General features: G+C 37.4%; 1 protein-coding gene across 5 annotated transcripts in view; it reads right to left on the minus strand.

The window, feature by feature from the left end:
- Positions 1-18,419, minus strand: part of DLG4 (discs large MAGUK scaffold protein 4) — a 2,742,131-nt gene that overhangs the window by 916,112 nt on the left and 1,807,600 nt on the right. The window lies entirely within an intron of this gene.

The raw sequence follows: 18,419 nt of genomic DNA on the forward strand, positions 1-18,419 counted from the left end.
AAACACAGGTGTAACACAGTATTTGTCACCTATTCTCTATACTCTTAGACCACTACGTCACATTAAGTTGTTGTTCTGTAACATTCATTAATTAATATCTAAAATAATACATCCATGTTATTGAGTTTTATTTTTCTAATATACCTGTGCTATTTCATTCCATCTCATATTGTTCATTCCTGATTGTACATTTTTAATGTGCAATATTTTGCCGAACTTGTTTCTCTTACCTGTAAATTTATTGTGGAGTATTTATCCAGTGAACAACAGATCATAAACCTACTGATGAATAAATATTAAACAACAAACATGCATTCATGAGTACTACAAATAAGCTGCTTAACTTTGCATGTCTCAGACTTGGGAAATGGCAAAATCTGGATTCAAGGAAATACGAGATAAGAGCAATGGGTAAAAGAAAGGCCATAAAGGCAGAGAATGAGCAGGAGACAGACACACAAGGTGCCAGTGAAGCAGATTAGATAACTAACTTAGAGTAGGAAGGGGTGGACAGTAAATTAAGGATTTTACATTACGTTTTATATCACAGATATTCAGCTTACAGTACACAAGTTTAGATAGGGAACTGAAAGGACTGGCTTTAAGAAGCTTGAACTTACAGATAACATAATCCACTTTTGCAGCCTGGGACAACTGACCTAATTCTTTTTAATATGATGATTTCTCTAACCAGCAATTAATGTTGGCATATAGAATATAATGAAAGTTTGCACTCCATCTTTCTGGACCAGTTTGAAAACAACAAATTTGAGCTGGAACTTTGTAAAAAAAGCTTTGGAATTTTGTATGGCTTTATGGGTGGGGCGCTCATAAATATATATATATATATATATATATATATATATATATATATCTGTGTGTGTACCTTGGAATTCCTTTCCTGTCTAAATGTAAGCCTTACAAATAGACTGCCTGTACCAGCAAAGTTGCTGCTCTAGTCATTGTTAAAGGATTACTGATAAATAATTAAAATGCATATGAAGGTGAAATATAGCAGTGCACCCAAAGAAGGTTATAACTTAGGTTTTATAGTAGGATAGACAGAAAGCATCAGAACTGACAGGTTGACTTGTAGTACAGACTGAAGGCTACAATTTGTGCCATCTGTTACACATTATATAGACATGCATGTGTGCACATACGCAGTGTGCAAGGATGATCAATGTTTCCTGTATCATTTTTTAAATAGGTAAGATCAACTGAACACACATATTTTTTCAGCTGTAACCAGTGAGATTACATTTAAGTTAATTACTCAGAGATGTGCAGTACGTCAGTGCGAACTGTAAAAATCATGCCTAACACAGCTTGTTAAGAACTCCCAGACATAGTCTCTAAATAAGGGGTGTCACACACGAGTTTGCAAATGATACAGAGTCCATTAAAATGTATTACACAGAATACATATGAACACAATTACAGTAAATGAATCAACCACTTATAAGAAGCCGTCATACTCAAAACACACACCTTGGTCAGGGATGAAACTCATAAAATATATCTCTAACCCCAGCAGTTACAATGAATTGGTGCTTTGTCTACATACCTTTACTATATGCATCACAATCCAGAGAATGTTTTTTTATTTTCAGCAAAACTCCAAGCAGTCTACATGACATGTGCAGTATCATGGATCTGAGGCACTATTATGTGGCTGGTTTGTACTTCCTGTAGATGAAGGGGTAACAGCGCGCACCTTGTTTAAAATGTGCCACAATCTGACAGCAATGAGCACTAAGCTATGTATACATTATGAGGTAAACTGCCACAGTGACTCTGAGCCACAACAATTGGCTACTTGATTCAAACTACCATTGTTTTCTGTTATTGATATTTAATTTTAGCACTAGGTTCATTGATCTGTTATTAGCTCCCATGTATTCCATAAATACATTTCAAATAAGACCATGTCATGCATTGCCTTATAGACTAGGCACAGGACACTTCTAGATGATCAATAAGAAATACAATATGGTTCATAGGTTCATAGGTTCATAGGCTGGTACTAGGCTATCAGCCCTAGGGCCTATACAAGCCTAGCCATAACAATTCCCTAGCTATTTTTTCCCACACTATTTACTTCCCTGGACCCCTGTCTAACAGGGTGACTGACATGGTCCCTGGGGTGAATTTCCTTTCTCCCATCCAATCGTCAAGGTTCCTTTTGAAGAGGGCCAAAGAGGCACTCTGCTTGACATGTATGGGCAGTCTATTCCAGAGTCTGGGGAGTCTCTGGGTCAGGAACCTATCCCTTCAGCATGTTTTGTTTATTGTGATGACAAGGTTTAGATCCCTGGAGCATGTGGCTCTGAGGGATTGGGATTTCTTTAAGTGTAGCATGTCCAATAGCTCTGGGTATGACATGGCCTTGTATGTTAAGCAGAGATCGCCTATGAGTAGATGATATGCAACAGAGTATAGCTGGAGTTTTTTAAGGCGGTCAGCTTAGGGCATCTGCTTTAGGCCTGTGATTCCTTTAGTGAGGCATTTCTGCAGCCTTTCCAGTTGTTGCAGATGTCTTGAGAGGTACATACCAAATGGGGCATTGTATTCTATAATGGGTCTAATGAGGGATGAGTACAGTGGGACAATGACCTCCTTTTTTTTGGATGAAAAGCCCTTAGTGATGAGGTGTGCCACATAGAAGGATTTCCTGATTGTTGTGGCGATGTGGTTATCAAAGATGAGACCACTGTCCACCTGTGTCCCTAAGTCTCTTATCACACTTTTGGTGTTTAGTGTACTGCCACCTATGTGGTAATTCACTGGTACATGTTTTTTCCCAAAGCGGATAACTATACATTTCTTGGCATTGAGTTTGAGCCCATAGCTCTGGTACCAAGCATCTGTTTCTGTAAGGCCCTTTTGTAGAGTATTCACATCATTTGGGGATTCAATAATGGCTCCCAGTTTGCAGTCTGCGAACTTTGTTAGCCAGAGTCCCTTAGTGTTGGCCTGTACTTCAGAGAAGTAGATGCCAAACAAGAGCAGTCCCAGGACTGAACCCTGAGGTACTTCACATGTCACTTGTCTGGAGCTGGATTTGAAGTTGGCTACTTTTACAGTGTGGGTTCTGCCAGTAAGCCAGTTGGCAACTCATTGGGTGATGTAGGGATTAATGCCCAGCTTAGTAAGTTTATCTAGGATTCCAGAGTGGGGGAATGGTGTCAAAGGCCTTGGCGAGATCTAGATAGGCTGTGTAGACCACCATACCCTTGTCCATGGCTCTGGAGACTGATTCGAAGAAGTCAATCAAGTTCAGGAGACAAGATCGGCCCTTCACGAACCCAAACTTGGTGCGGTTCAGTGTTTGAAGGTTGCCAATGTCTTTGTTTATAAGTTCCATGATAATACGCTCCATGGCCTTGCAGATAAGGCTCATCAGACTGATGGGACGGTAGTTTCTGGGATCCAAGGTGAATCGCCCCCTTGTGGAGTGGGATAACTGTAGCTCTGCACCACTCAGTGGGCACAAAACCTGAGGTGAGGCTATGATTAAACATGACACTTAGGTGAGGTGCCAGTTCATATTGTAGTTCATGTAGTACACAGCCTGGGATGTCATCTGGTTCCATGGATGCTGTATTCTTAACTTTGGTGAGTGCGTTTTTTACCTGTGTGGCCATTATTACTGGAATTTGGCAATCTTCCGGTATTGAGATGGGCCGTTTAGGGGTGAGAGGGGGGTGAAGTTGGCACTGAATCGATCTGCCAGGATATTGGCAATATCCTTGGGATCAGTATATTTAATGCCATTCTGTTTTAGCTCAGAGCAGATCTGAGCATTGCCATTTAGATTCTTGACATAGTTATAGAATGCCTTGTGGTTGTCTTTGGAATCTTTGGCAATTTTATTTTCGTAACTAGCTTTGGAGGATTTTATGAGGGATCTCAGTTTCTTACTGAGGCTGGTAAGGGAGTTTTTGCATCCTGGGATTTTCCTCTTTTCTGCAACAGTTTCTTCCTTTTGTTGTAAAGTTTGTTTATGGCAGGGGACCACCAGATTGGCTTCCTTTTTTTGGAGGAAAACATCTTGGTTCTATTTGGGATGGCACGATTCATGCATGAGTGGATGTGCTCGTACAATGCCTTAGTGTAGGACTCAGCAGTTGAACTTTCAGTTCCCGTCTGCATGGGTGTCATGAGGTTTGTCACTTCTGACTTGAGTAGCATGAAGTTGGCTTTGGAGAAGTTTTTTATGGACGTTTCCTTACTGGGGGGTGGGGGTGGGATGTGGATGTTAAGGGTGATTAGCTTATGGTCAGACCTGACCTGGCATTTCCCGAATCATTTCTTAACAGTTCATTTTTTAAATGCTATGATTCTTGTAAGACAGCTCTTTCAGTTGTCTTGCATGTCTACAAAATGTACTGCTATATTCAATGTGTCAAGTCAATAAGTTATACAGTGGTACAGTAATCTCCCTGGAGTGTCTAGAAATGTCCTTTAGAATTAGATCAGTTGCAAAATATGACTTTTCCAAATCTGTGTAGATATGCACTAATTAGAGTTTAAATTGTTTTTGTTGTGCTTAGACCTTCAGCAATGATATTGTGTTTCATCATTTGATTATTCTAAAATCATTAGTCTGTGTGGGATTTCTCCAAATATCCCAGCCTCATCTCATTTCAGAGAAACGTATTGTCTTGCTCCTGTATATACTGTCCATATACTTATTTATTTGTGCCCTTCTAGCATAGATTGTGGTTGAAAAAGATCTGAGGACCAATTCACTTACCAGGTTAATAAAAGAGTAAACTAAAATTAAAGCAATTTGTCCTTTTTGCTAGTTATCATGCTACATTTACTGACATTAAAGGTGAGAACATTATCACTGCACAAGGTATGGATTTTTGTATACCATCTTGAACTTTAGCGTCTTCTATTGAATAAATTCTGTTACCCGCCTTATAACCATCAGCATATTTTATTAATTGTTTGTTTTCCACTTTTATATCTGAGAATATTATTAAAAAAGACACCGCAATACTGAGCAGTGTGGGACACCATGAGTAACCCCTGTCAGAGCAGACAGGTAACCCCCAACTTTGTTGTATCCTGTTACTTAACTATGATTCTACCCACAGAATTATGTAAGAACTGAAATTTAGTGGGGTCTTTTTTCATATAGTTATTATTCACTTGGGTAGAACAATATCTAAGACATTAATAAGGTCAAAATAAGCAAATATGTATTGTAAGCCCTTCATCCATTACCTCTTCAAAGAATGCCACAAGATTTTTGAAGTTTGAATTCCATTAGCAAACACATACTGTTCAGGCATCACAGAAGTGAGTCTCCTATGTTGTTATGAATGAGCTCTTTCATTGATTTACACAACATATTTTTCTGACTGGTGGAATTAAAAATTATTTAGGTATGATGTGACCCCGCCCACATTGTAAATTGGTATAAGTGCAGTCTCTCACCACAGGTCAATAACTTGTTCCCATGTTAATATTTTGCCTAATGTCATCAATGGACACAATCATTTTTCCTTACTTCTGTATTTAAAACTGCTAGGTATATTGTCTGGTCTAACGGAACTGGTATTTCTAATGGTATTAGTGGCTGCAATTGTCCCGTGTGCATTTTTATAAAGGATATTTCCCATTGTCTCTACAGCATCCTGAGGTATTCCTTTGCTTGCTGCAAAGTTTTCACAAACTTTTTTCTGCATGCACATTTGTTATGTCCTATAGCTGGATGCTATATATTATTATATATTTATAGTATATATATATATATATATATATATATATATATATATATATATATATATGCTAGGCCAGCTGGGCCTTAGACAAAAAGACCCTTTTTAAGAACCATCCTGGGGAGAAAAGTAAAAAAGTTTCAAAGATAAAAAAAAGCCTTTTTTTGCTGTATTATTTAATATACAAATGTATAGAATAAGTAGCAAAATGTAATACAGTGCAAAAAACTACAAACAGCTCTTATGACTTATTAATCTATGCCTGCCTAATATTAGTATTGAAATAGCACAAAATTACAATGGCTGAATTAGTAAAAAATGTTGTACATAAAGGGAATGGTGAGATTTAAAGATAAAGGTGTCCAAAATAATATGAAAGGTTAGAGTGAGGTAAGTGTTAGAAATAATTTGTGTACAGTTAGTTGGACTAGTTGTAAGTTCTAGAGTGAGATAAGAAAGGAAAGGTGATAAAAGAAATAACGTTTTAAGTAGGGATGTAGACATCAGTGCATTTTTACTGCTTTTTATCTTCATTAATTTTCTGACCATCAGCAATGATCGTCCCCATTTACCCCCCTGTATGGGGGAAGAGCATGGCAGTGACCTGGGCCTTATCCAGCAGAGTTATAGCAGTTTTTCTTATAGGACTAAGGTTCACCTTTGTGCATGCCAACTGATGTCCGTAACACGGTGCACTTGAAACAATGCAAGAACTGTCATCTGGTGTTATGAGTAACATAATCCACAAAGTCCTTAAAACAAGCACCTCTCTGTGGTCTCTTGTTTCTACCAGGGATTCTAGAAAGGAGTGCACACAACAGACGTCTTCACCCCCTCCCTCTGATAGATGCAAGCACACACTGTTCATTGGTTGGTCACTCCTGTCTTTCCCCACACCAACTCCTCCATTGCCAAGGACTCTAGCTGATTCCTGGAAACCTTATGCATAGTTATTCTCCTATACCTCTGAATAACCTGTTTCTTTGATAAGTGAAAACACGGTGCATTTATACATATTTTTGGCTATAATTTATAATAAAATACCTTACAAATACTTTCACCCTTTGAGACCACACTAAGTTCACAACTAAATCATGAAGATTTGATAAGAAAAGTATTTTTCTGTGCTTTCTTTAATCTAAACTTTATTTTATGATTACTGTAATTACTGAAGAGTAAGTAATATCTTTTTCATGTTCTATAGCTTATTAATTTCATGATTCTACCAAAGTTCTTTTTTTAATCTACTTGTAAATTTTTGTCTTACCAGTATTGGTTCATGAATGAGTATTTTATTTTTCATACCAGATTTTCACTGCCATGCCTGCCAGCTCCTTCATTTCCACCATGCATGAAGAGGTCATCATACTGGCACCAATGGAGGCAGTATGTGCCCTCACTAGCATTGCCAGGGTGGAAGTAAAGTGTTTTCTGTATGACCATTACTCCCATGGTGGCTTAGGTGAGCACTATAGCATCAAAGAGGCCTATAGTGTTTTTCCTATGTGTGGGAGTGCATGCTTTCACCTACCTATACACCAGTGATTGCTATCATCACTAGGAGTGCATGCTTTCACCCACCCATATACTAGTGATTGCTATCTAGTAGTTTGGTAGCCTCAAGCCCTGACTTTCAGTAACTTGCAAACTTCTGCTTATTTAGTGTCAAACAGCTAACCAAAATCACAATTCTCCACCCCCAGTATGGGGAAGTCAGCATTCGCCAATAATTTTCAACCTCCCTCCTAGCACCTGGACCATTAATTGAACTCCTGTCATCTGTGTTGCGGTCAAGCCTTTTAGCCCTGTGCGTGGTGGAGCTGGGCTATGAACGCAAAAAGTAGTATCACAGTATTGATTGACAGTATCCTGAGCATTATTATTTGTGCCACTGAGGATAGTATCCCAAGCACTTTTCATAAGTGTATTTATTGTTTCACTGTCTGCACTGGTAAAGCTAAGCAAGGGTGATTTAATTATCACTGCCTTTGATTATCATAGGTTAAGATGAAGGCATTGTGATCTGTGCTCTAATTACAGCAGCTAAAGCATCTGTGGGGAGTAGAAAGATCCAGACTATGTTAGAATGATAGCAAATATTCATGCCTAGGTAGACTTCATACAGTATGTTCAAAAGTGTTTTGATTTACATAGTCAATTAATATTTAGGCTTACTTCATGTTGCACTGTTCACACAGTTATGGCTTTGAGTAGTTAAAATCCTATATAAGGAATGTATTTTCAACTAGCCACCTGGCAGTGTGAACACTGTCTAGATATTGCCACTGTTGATGTGATACCCCAACCCCATGTGCAAAAATGGAGGGGACTGGTTGTGCACGGATGGATTACATCCTGGTGTTTAGTAGGAAATCGTCATGCTCTATAGGTGATGTATAAGGGATGCTGCACATTCCTGTAATAATACATTCAGTACCACTGATAGGTGATGTATAAGGTATGCAGCATATTCCTATAATAATACATTCAGTACCACTGATAGGCAATGTATAAGGTATGCTGCACATTCCTGTAATAATACATTCAGTACCACTGATAGTGACAGGCATTGTATAAGGTATGCAGCACATTCCTGTAATAATACATTCTGTACCACTGATAGGTGATGTATAAGGTATGCAGCATATTCCTATAATAATACATTCAGTACCACTGATAGGCAATGTATAAGGTATGCTGCACATTCCTGTAATAATACATTCTGTACCACTGATAGGCTATGTATAAGGTATGCAGCACATTCCTGTAATTATACATTCAGTACCACTGACAGGCGCTGTATAAGGTATGCTGCACATTCCTGTAATAATACATACAGTACCACTGATAGGCGATGTATAAGGTATGCTGCACATTCCTGTAATAATACATTCAGTACCACTGATAGGCAATGTATAAGGTATGCTGCACATTCCTACAATAATACATTCAGTACCACTGATAGGCGATGTATAAGGTATGCAGCACATTCCTGTAATAATACATTCAGTACCACTGATAGGTGATGTATAAGGTATGCAGCATATTCCTGTAATAATACATGCAGTACCACTGATAGGCGATGTATAAGGTATGCAGCACATTACTGTAATAATAAATTCAGTACCACTGATAGGTGATGTATAAGGTATGCAGCACATTCCTGTAATAATACATTCAGTACCACTGATAGGTGATGTATAAGGTATGCTGCACATTCCTACAATATAACATTCAGTACCACTGATAGGCGCTGTATAAGGTATGCTGCACATTCCTACAATAATACATTCAGTACCACTGATAGGTGATGTATAAGGTATGCAGCACATTCCTGTAATAATACATTCAGTACCACTGATAGGCAATGTATAAGGTATGCTGCACATTCCTACAATAATACATTCAGTACCACTGATAGGCGATGTATAAGGTATGCAGCACATTCCTGTAATAATACATTCAGTACCACTGATAGGTGATGTATAAGGTATGCAGCACATTCCTGTAATAATACATTCAGTACCACTGATAGGCAATGTATAAGGTATGCTGCACATTCCTACAATAATACATTCAGTACCACTGATAGGCGATGTATAAGGTATGCAGCACATTCCTGTAATAATACATTCTGTACCACTGATAGGTGATGTATAAGGTATGCAGCATATTCCTATAATAATACATTCAGTACCACTGATAGGCAATGTATAAGGTATGCTGCACATTCCTGTAATAATACATTCTGTACCACTGATAGGCTATGTATAAGGTATGCAGCACATTCCTGTAATTATACATTCAGTACCACTGACAGGCGCTGTATAAGGTATGCTGCACATTCCTGTAATAATACATTCAGTACCACTGATAGGCGATGTATAAGGTATGCTGCACATTCCTGTAATAATACATTCAGTACCACTGATAGGCAATGTATAAGGTATGCTGCACATTCCTACAATAATACATTCAGTACCACTGATAGGCGATGTATAAGGTATGCAGCACATTCCTGTAATAATACATTCAGTACCACTGATAGGTGATGTATAAGGTATGCAGCATATTCCTGTAATAATACATGCAGTACCACTGATAGGCGATGTATAAGGTATGCAGCACATTACTGTAATAATAAATTCAGTACCACTGATAGGTGATGTATAAGGTATGCAGCACATTCCTGTAATAATACATTCAGTACCACTGATAGGTGATGTATAAGGTATGCTGCACATTCCTACAATATAACATTCAGTACCACTGATAGGCGCTGTATAAGGTATGCTGCACATTCCTACAATAATACATTCAGTACCACTGATAGGTGATGTATAAGGTATGCAGCACATTCCTGTAATAATACATTCAGTACCACTGATAGGCAATGTATAAGGTATGCTGCACATTCCTACAATAATACATTCAGTACCACTGATAGGTGATGTATAAGGTATGCAGCACATTCCTGTAATAATACATTCAGTACCACTGATAGGCGATGTATAAGGTATGCTGCACATTCCTACAATATAACATTCAGTACCACTGACAGGCGATGTATAAGGTATGCAGCACATTCCTGTAATAATACATTCAGTACCACTGATAGGCGATGTATAAGGTATGCTGCACATTCCTACAATATAACATTCAGTACCACTGACAGGCGATGTATAAGGTATGCTGCACATTCCTACAATAATACATTCTGTACCACTGATAGGCGCTGTATAAGGTATGCTGCACATTCCTACAATAATACATTCAGTACCACTGATAGGCGATGTATAAGGTATGCTGCACATTCCTACAATAATACATTCAGTACCACTGATAGGTGATTTATAAGGTATGCTGCACATTCCTACAATATAACATTCAGTACCACTGACAGGCGATGTATAAGGTATGCAGCACATTCCTGTAATAATACATTCAGTACCACTGATAGGCGATGTATAAGGTATGCTGCACATTCCTACAATATAACATTCAGTACCACTGACAGGCGATGTATAAGGTATGCAGCACATTCCTGTAATAATACATTCAGTACCACTGATAGGCAATGTATAAGGTATGCTGCACATTCCTACAATAATACATTCTGTACCACTGATAGGCGCTGTATAAGGTATGCAGCACATTCCTATAATAATACATTCAGTACCACTGATAGGCAATGTATAAGGTATGCTGCACATTCCTGTAATAATACATTCAGTACCACTGATAGGCTATGTATAAGGTATGCTGCACATTCCTACAATAATACATTCAGTACCACTGATAGGCGATGTATAAGGTATGCTGCACATTCCTACAATAATACATTCAGTACCACTGATAGGCTATGTATAAGGTATGCAGCACTTTCCTACAATAATTCATTCAGTACCACTGATAGGCGCTGTATAAGGTATGCTGCACATTCCTACAATAATACATTCAGTACCACTGATAGGTGATGTATAAGGTATGCTGCACATTCCTACAATAATACATTCAGTACCACTGATAGGCAATGTATAAGGTATGCAGCACATTCCTGTAATAATACATTCAGTACCACTGATAGGCTATGTATAAGGTATGCTGCACATTCCTACAATAATACATTCAGTACCACTGATAGGCGATGTATAAGGTATGCTGCACATTCCTACAATAATACATTCAGTACCACTGATAGGTGATGTATAAGGTATGCTGCACATTCCTACAATATAACATTCAGTACCACTGACAGGCGATGTATAAGGTATGCTGCACATTCCTACAATAATACATTCTGTACCACTGATAGGCGATGTATAATGTATGCAGCATATTCCTGTAATAATACATTCAGTACCACTGATACGCGACGTATAAGGTATGCAGCACATTCCTGTAGTAATACATTCAGTACCACTGAAAGGCACTGTATAAGGTATGCTGCACTTTCCTACAATAATAAATTCAGTACCACTGATAGGCAATGTATAAGGTATGCTGCACATTCCTGTAATTATACATTCAGTACCACTGACAGGCGCTGTATAAGGTATGCTGCACATTCCTACAATAATACATTCAGTACCACTGACAGGTGCTGTATAAGGTATGCTGCACATTCCTACAATAATATATTCAATACCACTGACAGGCGCTGTATAAGGTATGCTGCACATTCCTACAATATAACATTCAGTACCACTGACAGGTGCTGTATAAGGTATGCTGCACATTCCTGTAATAATACATTCAGTACCACTGATAGGCGATGTATAAGGTATGCTGCACATTCCTGTAATAATACATTCAGTACCACTGATAGGCGATGTATAAGGTATGCTGCACATTCCTGTAATTATACATTCAGTACCACTGACAGGTGCTGTATAAGGTATGCTGCACATTCCTACAATAATACATTCAGTACCACTGATAGGCGCTGTATAAGGTATGCTGCACATTCCTACAATAATACATTCAGTACCACTGACAGGTACTGTATAAGGTATGCTGCACATTCCTACAAAAATATATTCAGTACCACTGATAGGTGATGTATAAGGTATGCTGCACATTCCTACAATAATACATTCAGTACCACTGATAGGCTATGTATAAGGTATGCAGCACATTCCTGTAATAATACATTCAGTACCACTGATAGGTGATGTATAAGGTATGCAGCATATTCCTGTAATAATACATGCAGTACCACTGATAGGCGATGTATAAGGTATGCTGCACATTCCTACAATATAACATTCAGTACCACTGATAGGCGCTGTATAAGGTATGCTGCACATTCCTACAATAATACATTCAGTACCACTGATAGGCTATGTATAAGGTATGCAGCACATTCCTGTAATAATACATTCAGTACCACTGATAGGTGATGTATAAGGTATGCTGCACATTCCTACAATAATTCATTCAGTACCTCTGATAGGTGCTGTATAATGTATGCAGCATATTCCTGTAACAATACATTCAGTACCACTGATACTCGATGTATAAGATATGCAGCATATTTCTATAATAATACATTCAGTACCACTGATAGTGACAGGCGCTGTATAAGGTATGCAGCACATTCCTGTAATAATACATTCAGTACCACTGATAGGCGATGTATAAGGTATGTTGCACATTCCTACAATAATACATTCAGTACCACTGAGAGGCGATGTATAAGGTATGCAGCACATTCCTGTAATAATACATTCAGTACCACTGATAGACGATGTATAAGGTATGCAGCATATTCCTGTAATAATACATTCAGTACCACTGACAGGCGCTGTATAAGGTATGCAGCATATTCCTGTAATAATACATTCAGTACCACTGATAGGTGATGTATAAGGTATGCAGCACATTCCTATAATAATACATTCGGTACTACTAACAGGCGATGTATAAGGTATGCAGCATATTCCTGTAATAATACATTCAGTACCACTAACAGGCGATGTATAAGGTATGCAGCACATTCCTGTGGTAATACTTTTAGTACCACTGATACTAAGTATTGTATGAGCAATTTCTAGTCTCGAGATGATTTCTTGGCTTCTGGGTTTTATTTTACAACGTCTGAGATATCACAGTCTATTTCACTGGATCTGCAACAATAAAGGTAAGAATAGCCCGAAATTTATGACTTACATTTTACATAGTTAAAATCACGTTTCAGTAATGGTATAGATGTCAACATCTTCCAAGCACAGTGACATTTCTAAATCACCCATTTTATTATTGAAGCTTCTGGTGTTTGGCAACATCTCCTTCACGTCTGATTTTTATTTTTTAATCTTGTGCATTTTTCATCTTTCTATTTTGTTTAGTCTATAAAAAAGACCAAAACTATACTATGGAGATATAAAAACTTTCCTTTTCAGTGCTTCTGCTCTTTGGGGATGGGCAAGTCCACAGATGAAGGACACTCTTGCTGTTTGCACATCTCACTCCTGACCAACAAAATCTGAAATCTCAGCCTGTAACATCAGTCCTGTGCTACTGAGTGAATTACATAATTTTTGCTGACATTCATATGCCAACTAAACAGAGAGAAGGATTATATTCTGCAGATGAGTTTTTCCGATGCATGTATGCATTTTTATTTGTTACATTTCCAAGAAGAAGGACCTTCTTAGATTTCCCACTTCATTACAAATAAATGTTGGGCATGCCATAATCACCCTTAATTCTTTTAATCATGGTTAAACTTTCCCTGACTTTGGCTGCAAGCAAGAATGGCACAGTCACAACCTTCTTATAAAGTCCGTTGACATGTACTTTACATGCAGTGGTGTTACCACTTGTTCTGGTGTCTTTGGAGTTGCCAGCTGGCAACTTTTGCATTGTGGCTTTTAATGCTGGCTTGTTAATGTTTGCCTAACTTAAAGCCATGTGTAGAAATGTGCTTGTGCATTCAGCTGGTATATAAGTGTGTCAGTTTACATACAATGATATAATGAAATGGCTTCAAAGTAAAGATATCAGATCATTTATTGAGTCACAAGAAGTGACAGTTTTGCACAACAGCATCTAAACATCGGTCATGTTGGGAGGGTGGCCTAATGGCTAAGGTGTTTGCCTTACAAACACAAGGTACAGGGTTTGAATCTCACAGGGGATAATTGGCTAGGCTTAAAATGTCTTGCAAGGGCAGTTAGCCTAGTATGAATCTACCAGGGCAGATAGCCTAGTATGAACCTATGAACCTATAATCAAGGGGTGGCGTAAGCCATACAGAATCGGGCTAGGCTTATAATTGCCCCAGGGTAGATAGCCTAGTATGAACCTATGTTATTTATTTGTGTTTTAGTAACCAGTGTGCTAATTTGGAAACACTCATTTCCACTGAATGCCCAGGATGCAACAATCTATAACAAAGTATGTTTAGGATTTTCTAAAAAAGGCAAAAGAATAGCAATGAAACTGTCCCGATTTACTGACTTTGTAAACCGTGCAGCTGATTACGTAATTAGGCAGGTGGGTGAACTCTAATATATACTCTGATCTCTGACAATGTACAATTAGTAAAGCAGGGCATTTTCTTTCCTTTTTCATGAATTCCACTAAATAGGAATATCAGTTTCATATAGAATCATTAGTGGTCCTACATTGCCATATTATTATTAAAATAAAAAAATGCAGAACTACACAAAGAATTTTCCTGTCTGTGCTCATTGCTCTGTAGGGGGATACTTTCACTAACATTGTCATAGTGTGTAGTCCTGGAAACTGTCGTGTGCTTGTCGTATGTTGCAAGCTTTGAACCTTCCTTAATCAAGATTATTCAGTCTTGTACATTGTGCTTTCTTTCTTTTTCCTGTTTATTCACCTCTGTGTACTAAACTATGCATTTTACTGGATATTTACCATTACTGTAGAGGTGTGTGTGTGCGCGCGCGTGTGTGTGTGTGTGTGTGTGTGTGTGTGTGTGTGTGTGTGTGTGTGTGTGTGTATATATATATATATATATATATATATATATATATATATATATATATATATGTGTGTGTGTGTGTGTGTGTGTGTGTGTGTTTGTGTATATATATATATATATATATAGATATATATATATATATATATATATATATATATCTATATATATATACATATATATATATATATATATATATATATATATATATGTACAGGTTTACTATCACATGTTAAGCACTACTGTGGCCGAAAGTGCATATATCCAAAGAAAATGTTCTGAAATCACAACACCGACCAAAGTAAATGCTGAACTGAGCATTTCAGTGAGTCGAATGTCCAACATTTCAACTTCACTGAAATTGTCTTAGCCGCTAAACATATTTTAACATGTTTTGCAGGGGGGGCAAGCACCCCTGCACCTCCGACCCCACACTTATATATACAAACTCCAAGATCGCACTACACTGAGGAAAGGGTACATTTCCCAATCCCCACTATAGTGCGATCTGCACTACACTGTTAAACCTTGCTATAGTGGCTGTTCGCTATTGTAAGGTTCGACAATATAGTACTCGTACTAATGGTTCTGCTATCTGATTTACACACATACGTTGATTGTACACAGTGCGATCGACTATGCGAATGTAAACCATATGTGTGTGTATATATATATATATATATATATATATATATATATATATATATATATATATATATATATATATATATATATATATATATATATATATATATATATATATATATATATATATATATATATATATATAGATAGATAGATATTGATATACACATAGACACACTCATACAATGTAATATATGTGTACCTTTGTATTATGTTAAATTAAAACACACAATAGTACAACTTCAGAAATGACACTACTCAAAAAAAAAAATTACAAGCAACATAAATCCCAAGTTTGTTTAATTAATATCATCAGTATGTTTACTGGCAGGCTGGGATCTATGGTTTACATTTACTTCCTCATAGACAGAGTATTTATTTTCTCAGGATTAAGTCTCAGGATCAAACCTGGCCATTAGGTAGTAAATCCTGACATAATCCCTATCCCTGCCAGGTAATAGCTCTCTCTAGTAACATCATTCCTGATTTATTCTACTCCGGAGGGATATGGCACAGTAATACATGCCATGTTCATGCCTTTGATATTTACCCACACATTTTAATAATTAGAAAGTAATTCCACCACTTCTAATGAAGGATTTTAATATGTATCCCGTGGGAAGCCCAAGACCAAAGGCTGTGTCCTTATACCTTTCAGAATACATTTATACCTGTCACATTACTGGATACAAGAAATTACTACACTTGCAATTACTTGGTGTTGAGAAATTATATATGTTTAAAATCAAATAACTCTTCTGCAACAATTCAGCAGAAATATATGCATTGTTATCATTAACTGGTAATATAAAGTGTTTTAGTATATGGGGATGAGTTTCATGCATTTATTGTGCTATGCTATTAATATATTTCCTGATCCATAAAAAGTTTTACAGTCAAATTATCCTTTTGATTTTTCTTTGGTGTACGTGTGTTTCAATATACATAGAAAATATAGCAATCATTTGAATGCATGAGCATATAGATGTTATCTGTGCATATACATAAGCATTTCTCTACAGCTAAATTGATATGTGCTAAATGTTATACTCTGACACTAAGCTGAATATCATGTGTGCATGGATAACTGTGTAATATTAATCTGTCTGGTTATATATAAACAGTCAAGCATTAGTATTAAGTGGAATGATACAATCCATTTTCAGTAGTTCCCCTTCTGTCTTCCCTCCCTGGTAACCATAGTTACACCATAGCAATGACAGGATGTGCCTCTGGGGAGAGCCAGTTGCTATGGCAGCACAAGGTAACTGGAACTGAGAAAAGCTTTCAAATAATTAACATATAAACTGTAAGATTAGTAATCAATTAAAAGCAAGAAAACAAAGCTATTAATCAAGAGCAATGCTCTCCCCTATACAACGGATATCAAAATTACCATTTTAGTGGGACTGTAGTAAACATGCAAGTGCCTTTTTTACAGAATTATAACATCAGAGTCAGATTCTGTGCATTCTCTTACCTGATGCCAGAGCCCGCACTAACAGCAGTCTGCTTTAATGGAAATTGGATGTCGGCTTAACACAGGCTAGTATAGCAGAGGATGTGCACATCATCATTATATGAATGAATTCTCTCTTCTGCAGGGTAAGATGGGGGGAATGATAATGAGCGGCAGATGGTACAGGATCCCTTTTCAATAAAATTAGCTAAAGGAAACCCAGAGGAGAAAGTGAACGGACTAAGAGAAAGATGACCATGTTTTTTAAAGTGATATTCATTCAGGTTTCCCTTGCTTATTTGAATGAGAAGGGAGAGGGGGTGCAGGAATATATTAAAACGGGAAATGTATTTTCCTCTCCCAAAAGTATGTAAACATCATATGATAATATTCACTACTATGAATAATTAAATTGTTATAAATGTATATTTATTAATTTAATCTGAAAAAGAACATATTTTCTTTGTTTGCATTTCACTATTTTCTCACACATTAAGGATATATTTTGTGACATTCCACTTTTCCAGGCATCTGTCCCGGGTGTCTAACAAGCTTTACCATTGTTGAACCTGGCATACTGACAAAACTTTCACTAACACCCACATCATTCTGTATTAAAGGATAGCTTTAGAAATTGTAGACAAAATCCCAAAAGGATCCAAGTAGATGCACAAAGAACTTATTCAAGTAAAAAACAAGTATGTCAACAAACATAGTTATGATGAAATTCTAAATGTCAGTTTTCAAAGCAGCATGGAAAACATGTAAATCACCCACGATGAAAATGTTTCAACCAAGTGGCTCATGGGCCTTTATAATGTTCTAAAACCGAAGTGTTTCATCAGCCTGGAGGATAAGCAGAAGACATGTGTCAGTGGGGCGATGGTCAGGCTGCCTGACTGGCAAAGGGTCTCTGAAACAGGCTCCCCATCCCTGTGAATCAGAGTTCATCCCTAACCCAATTCAAATGTAACATGGACAATTTGATGGGGAACAGGAAATTCACCCCTGGCTAGGTACCTATATCTCTATTGGACACAGGCAACCTTTAAGTGGTACATCTCCCAGGCCCCTGCTTGTAAATAGTTCATCTCCTAGGCCCCTGCTTGTAAATGGTTCATCTCCC

The sequence above is a fragment of the Protopterus annectens genome, chromosome 7.part0 (assembly GCF_019279795.1).
Source record: "Protopterus annectens isolate FY-2018-M chromosome 7.part0, PAN1.0, whole genome shotgun sequence".
Classification (NCBI taxonomy): Eukaryota; Metazoa; Chordata; order Ceratodontiformes; family Protopteridae; genus Protopterus; species Protopterus annectens.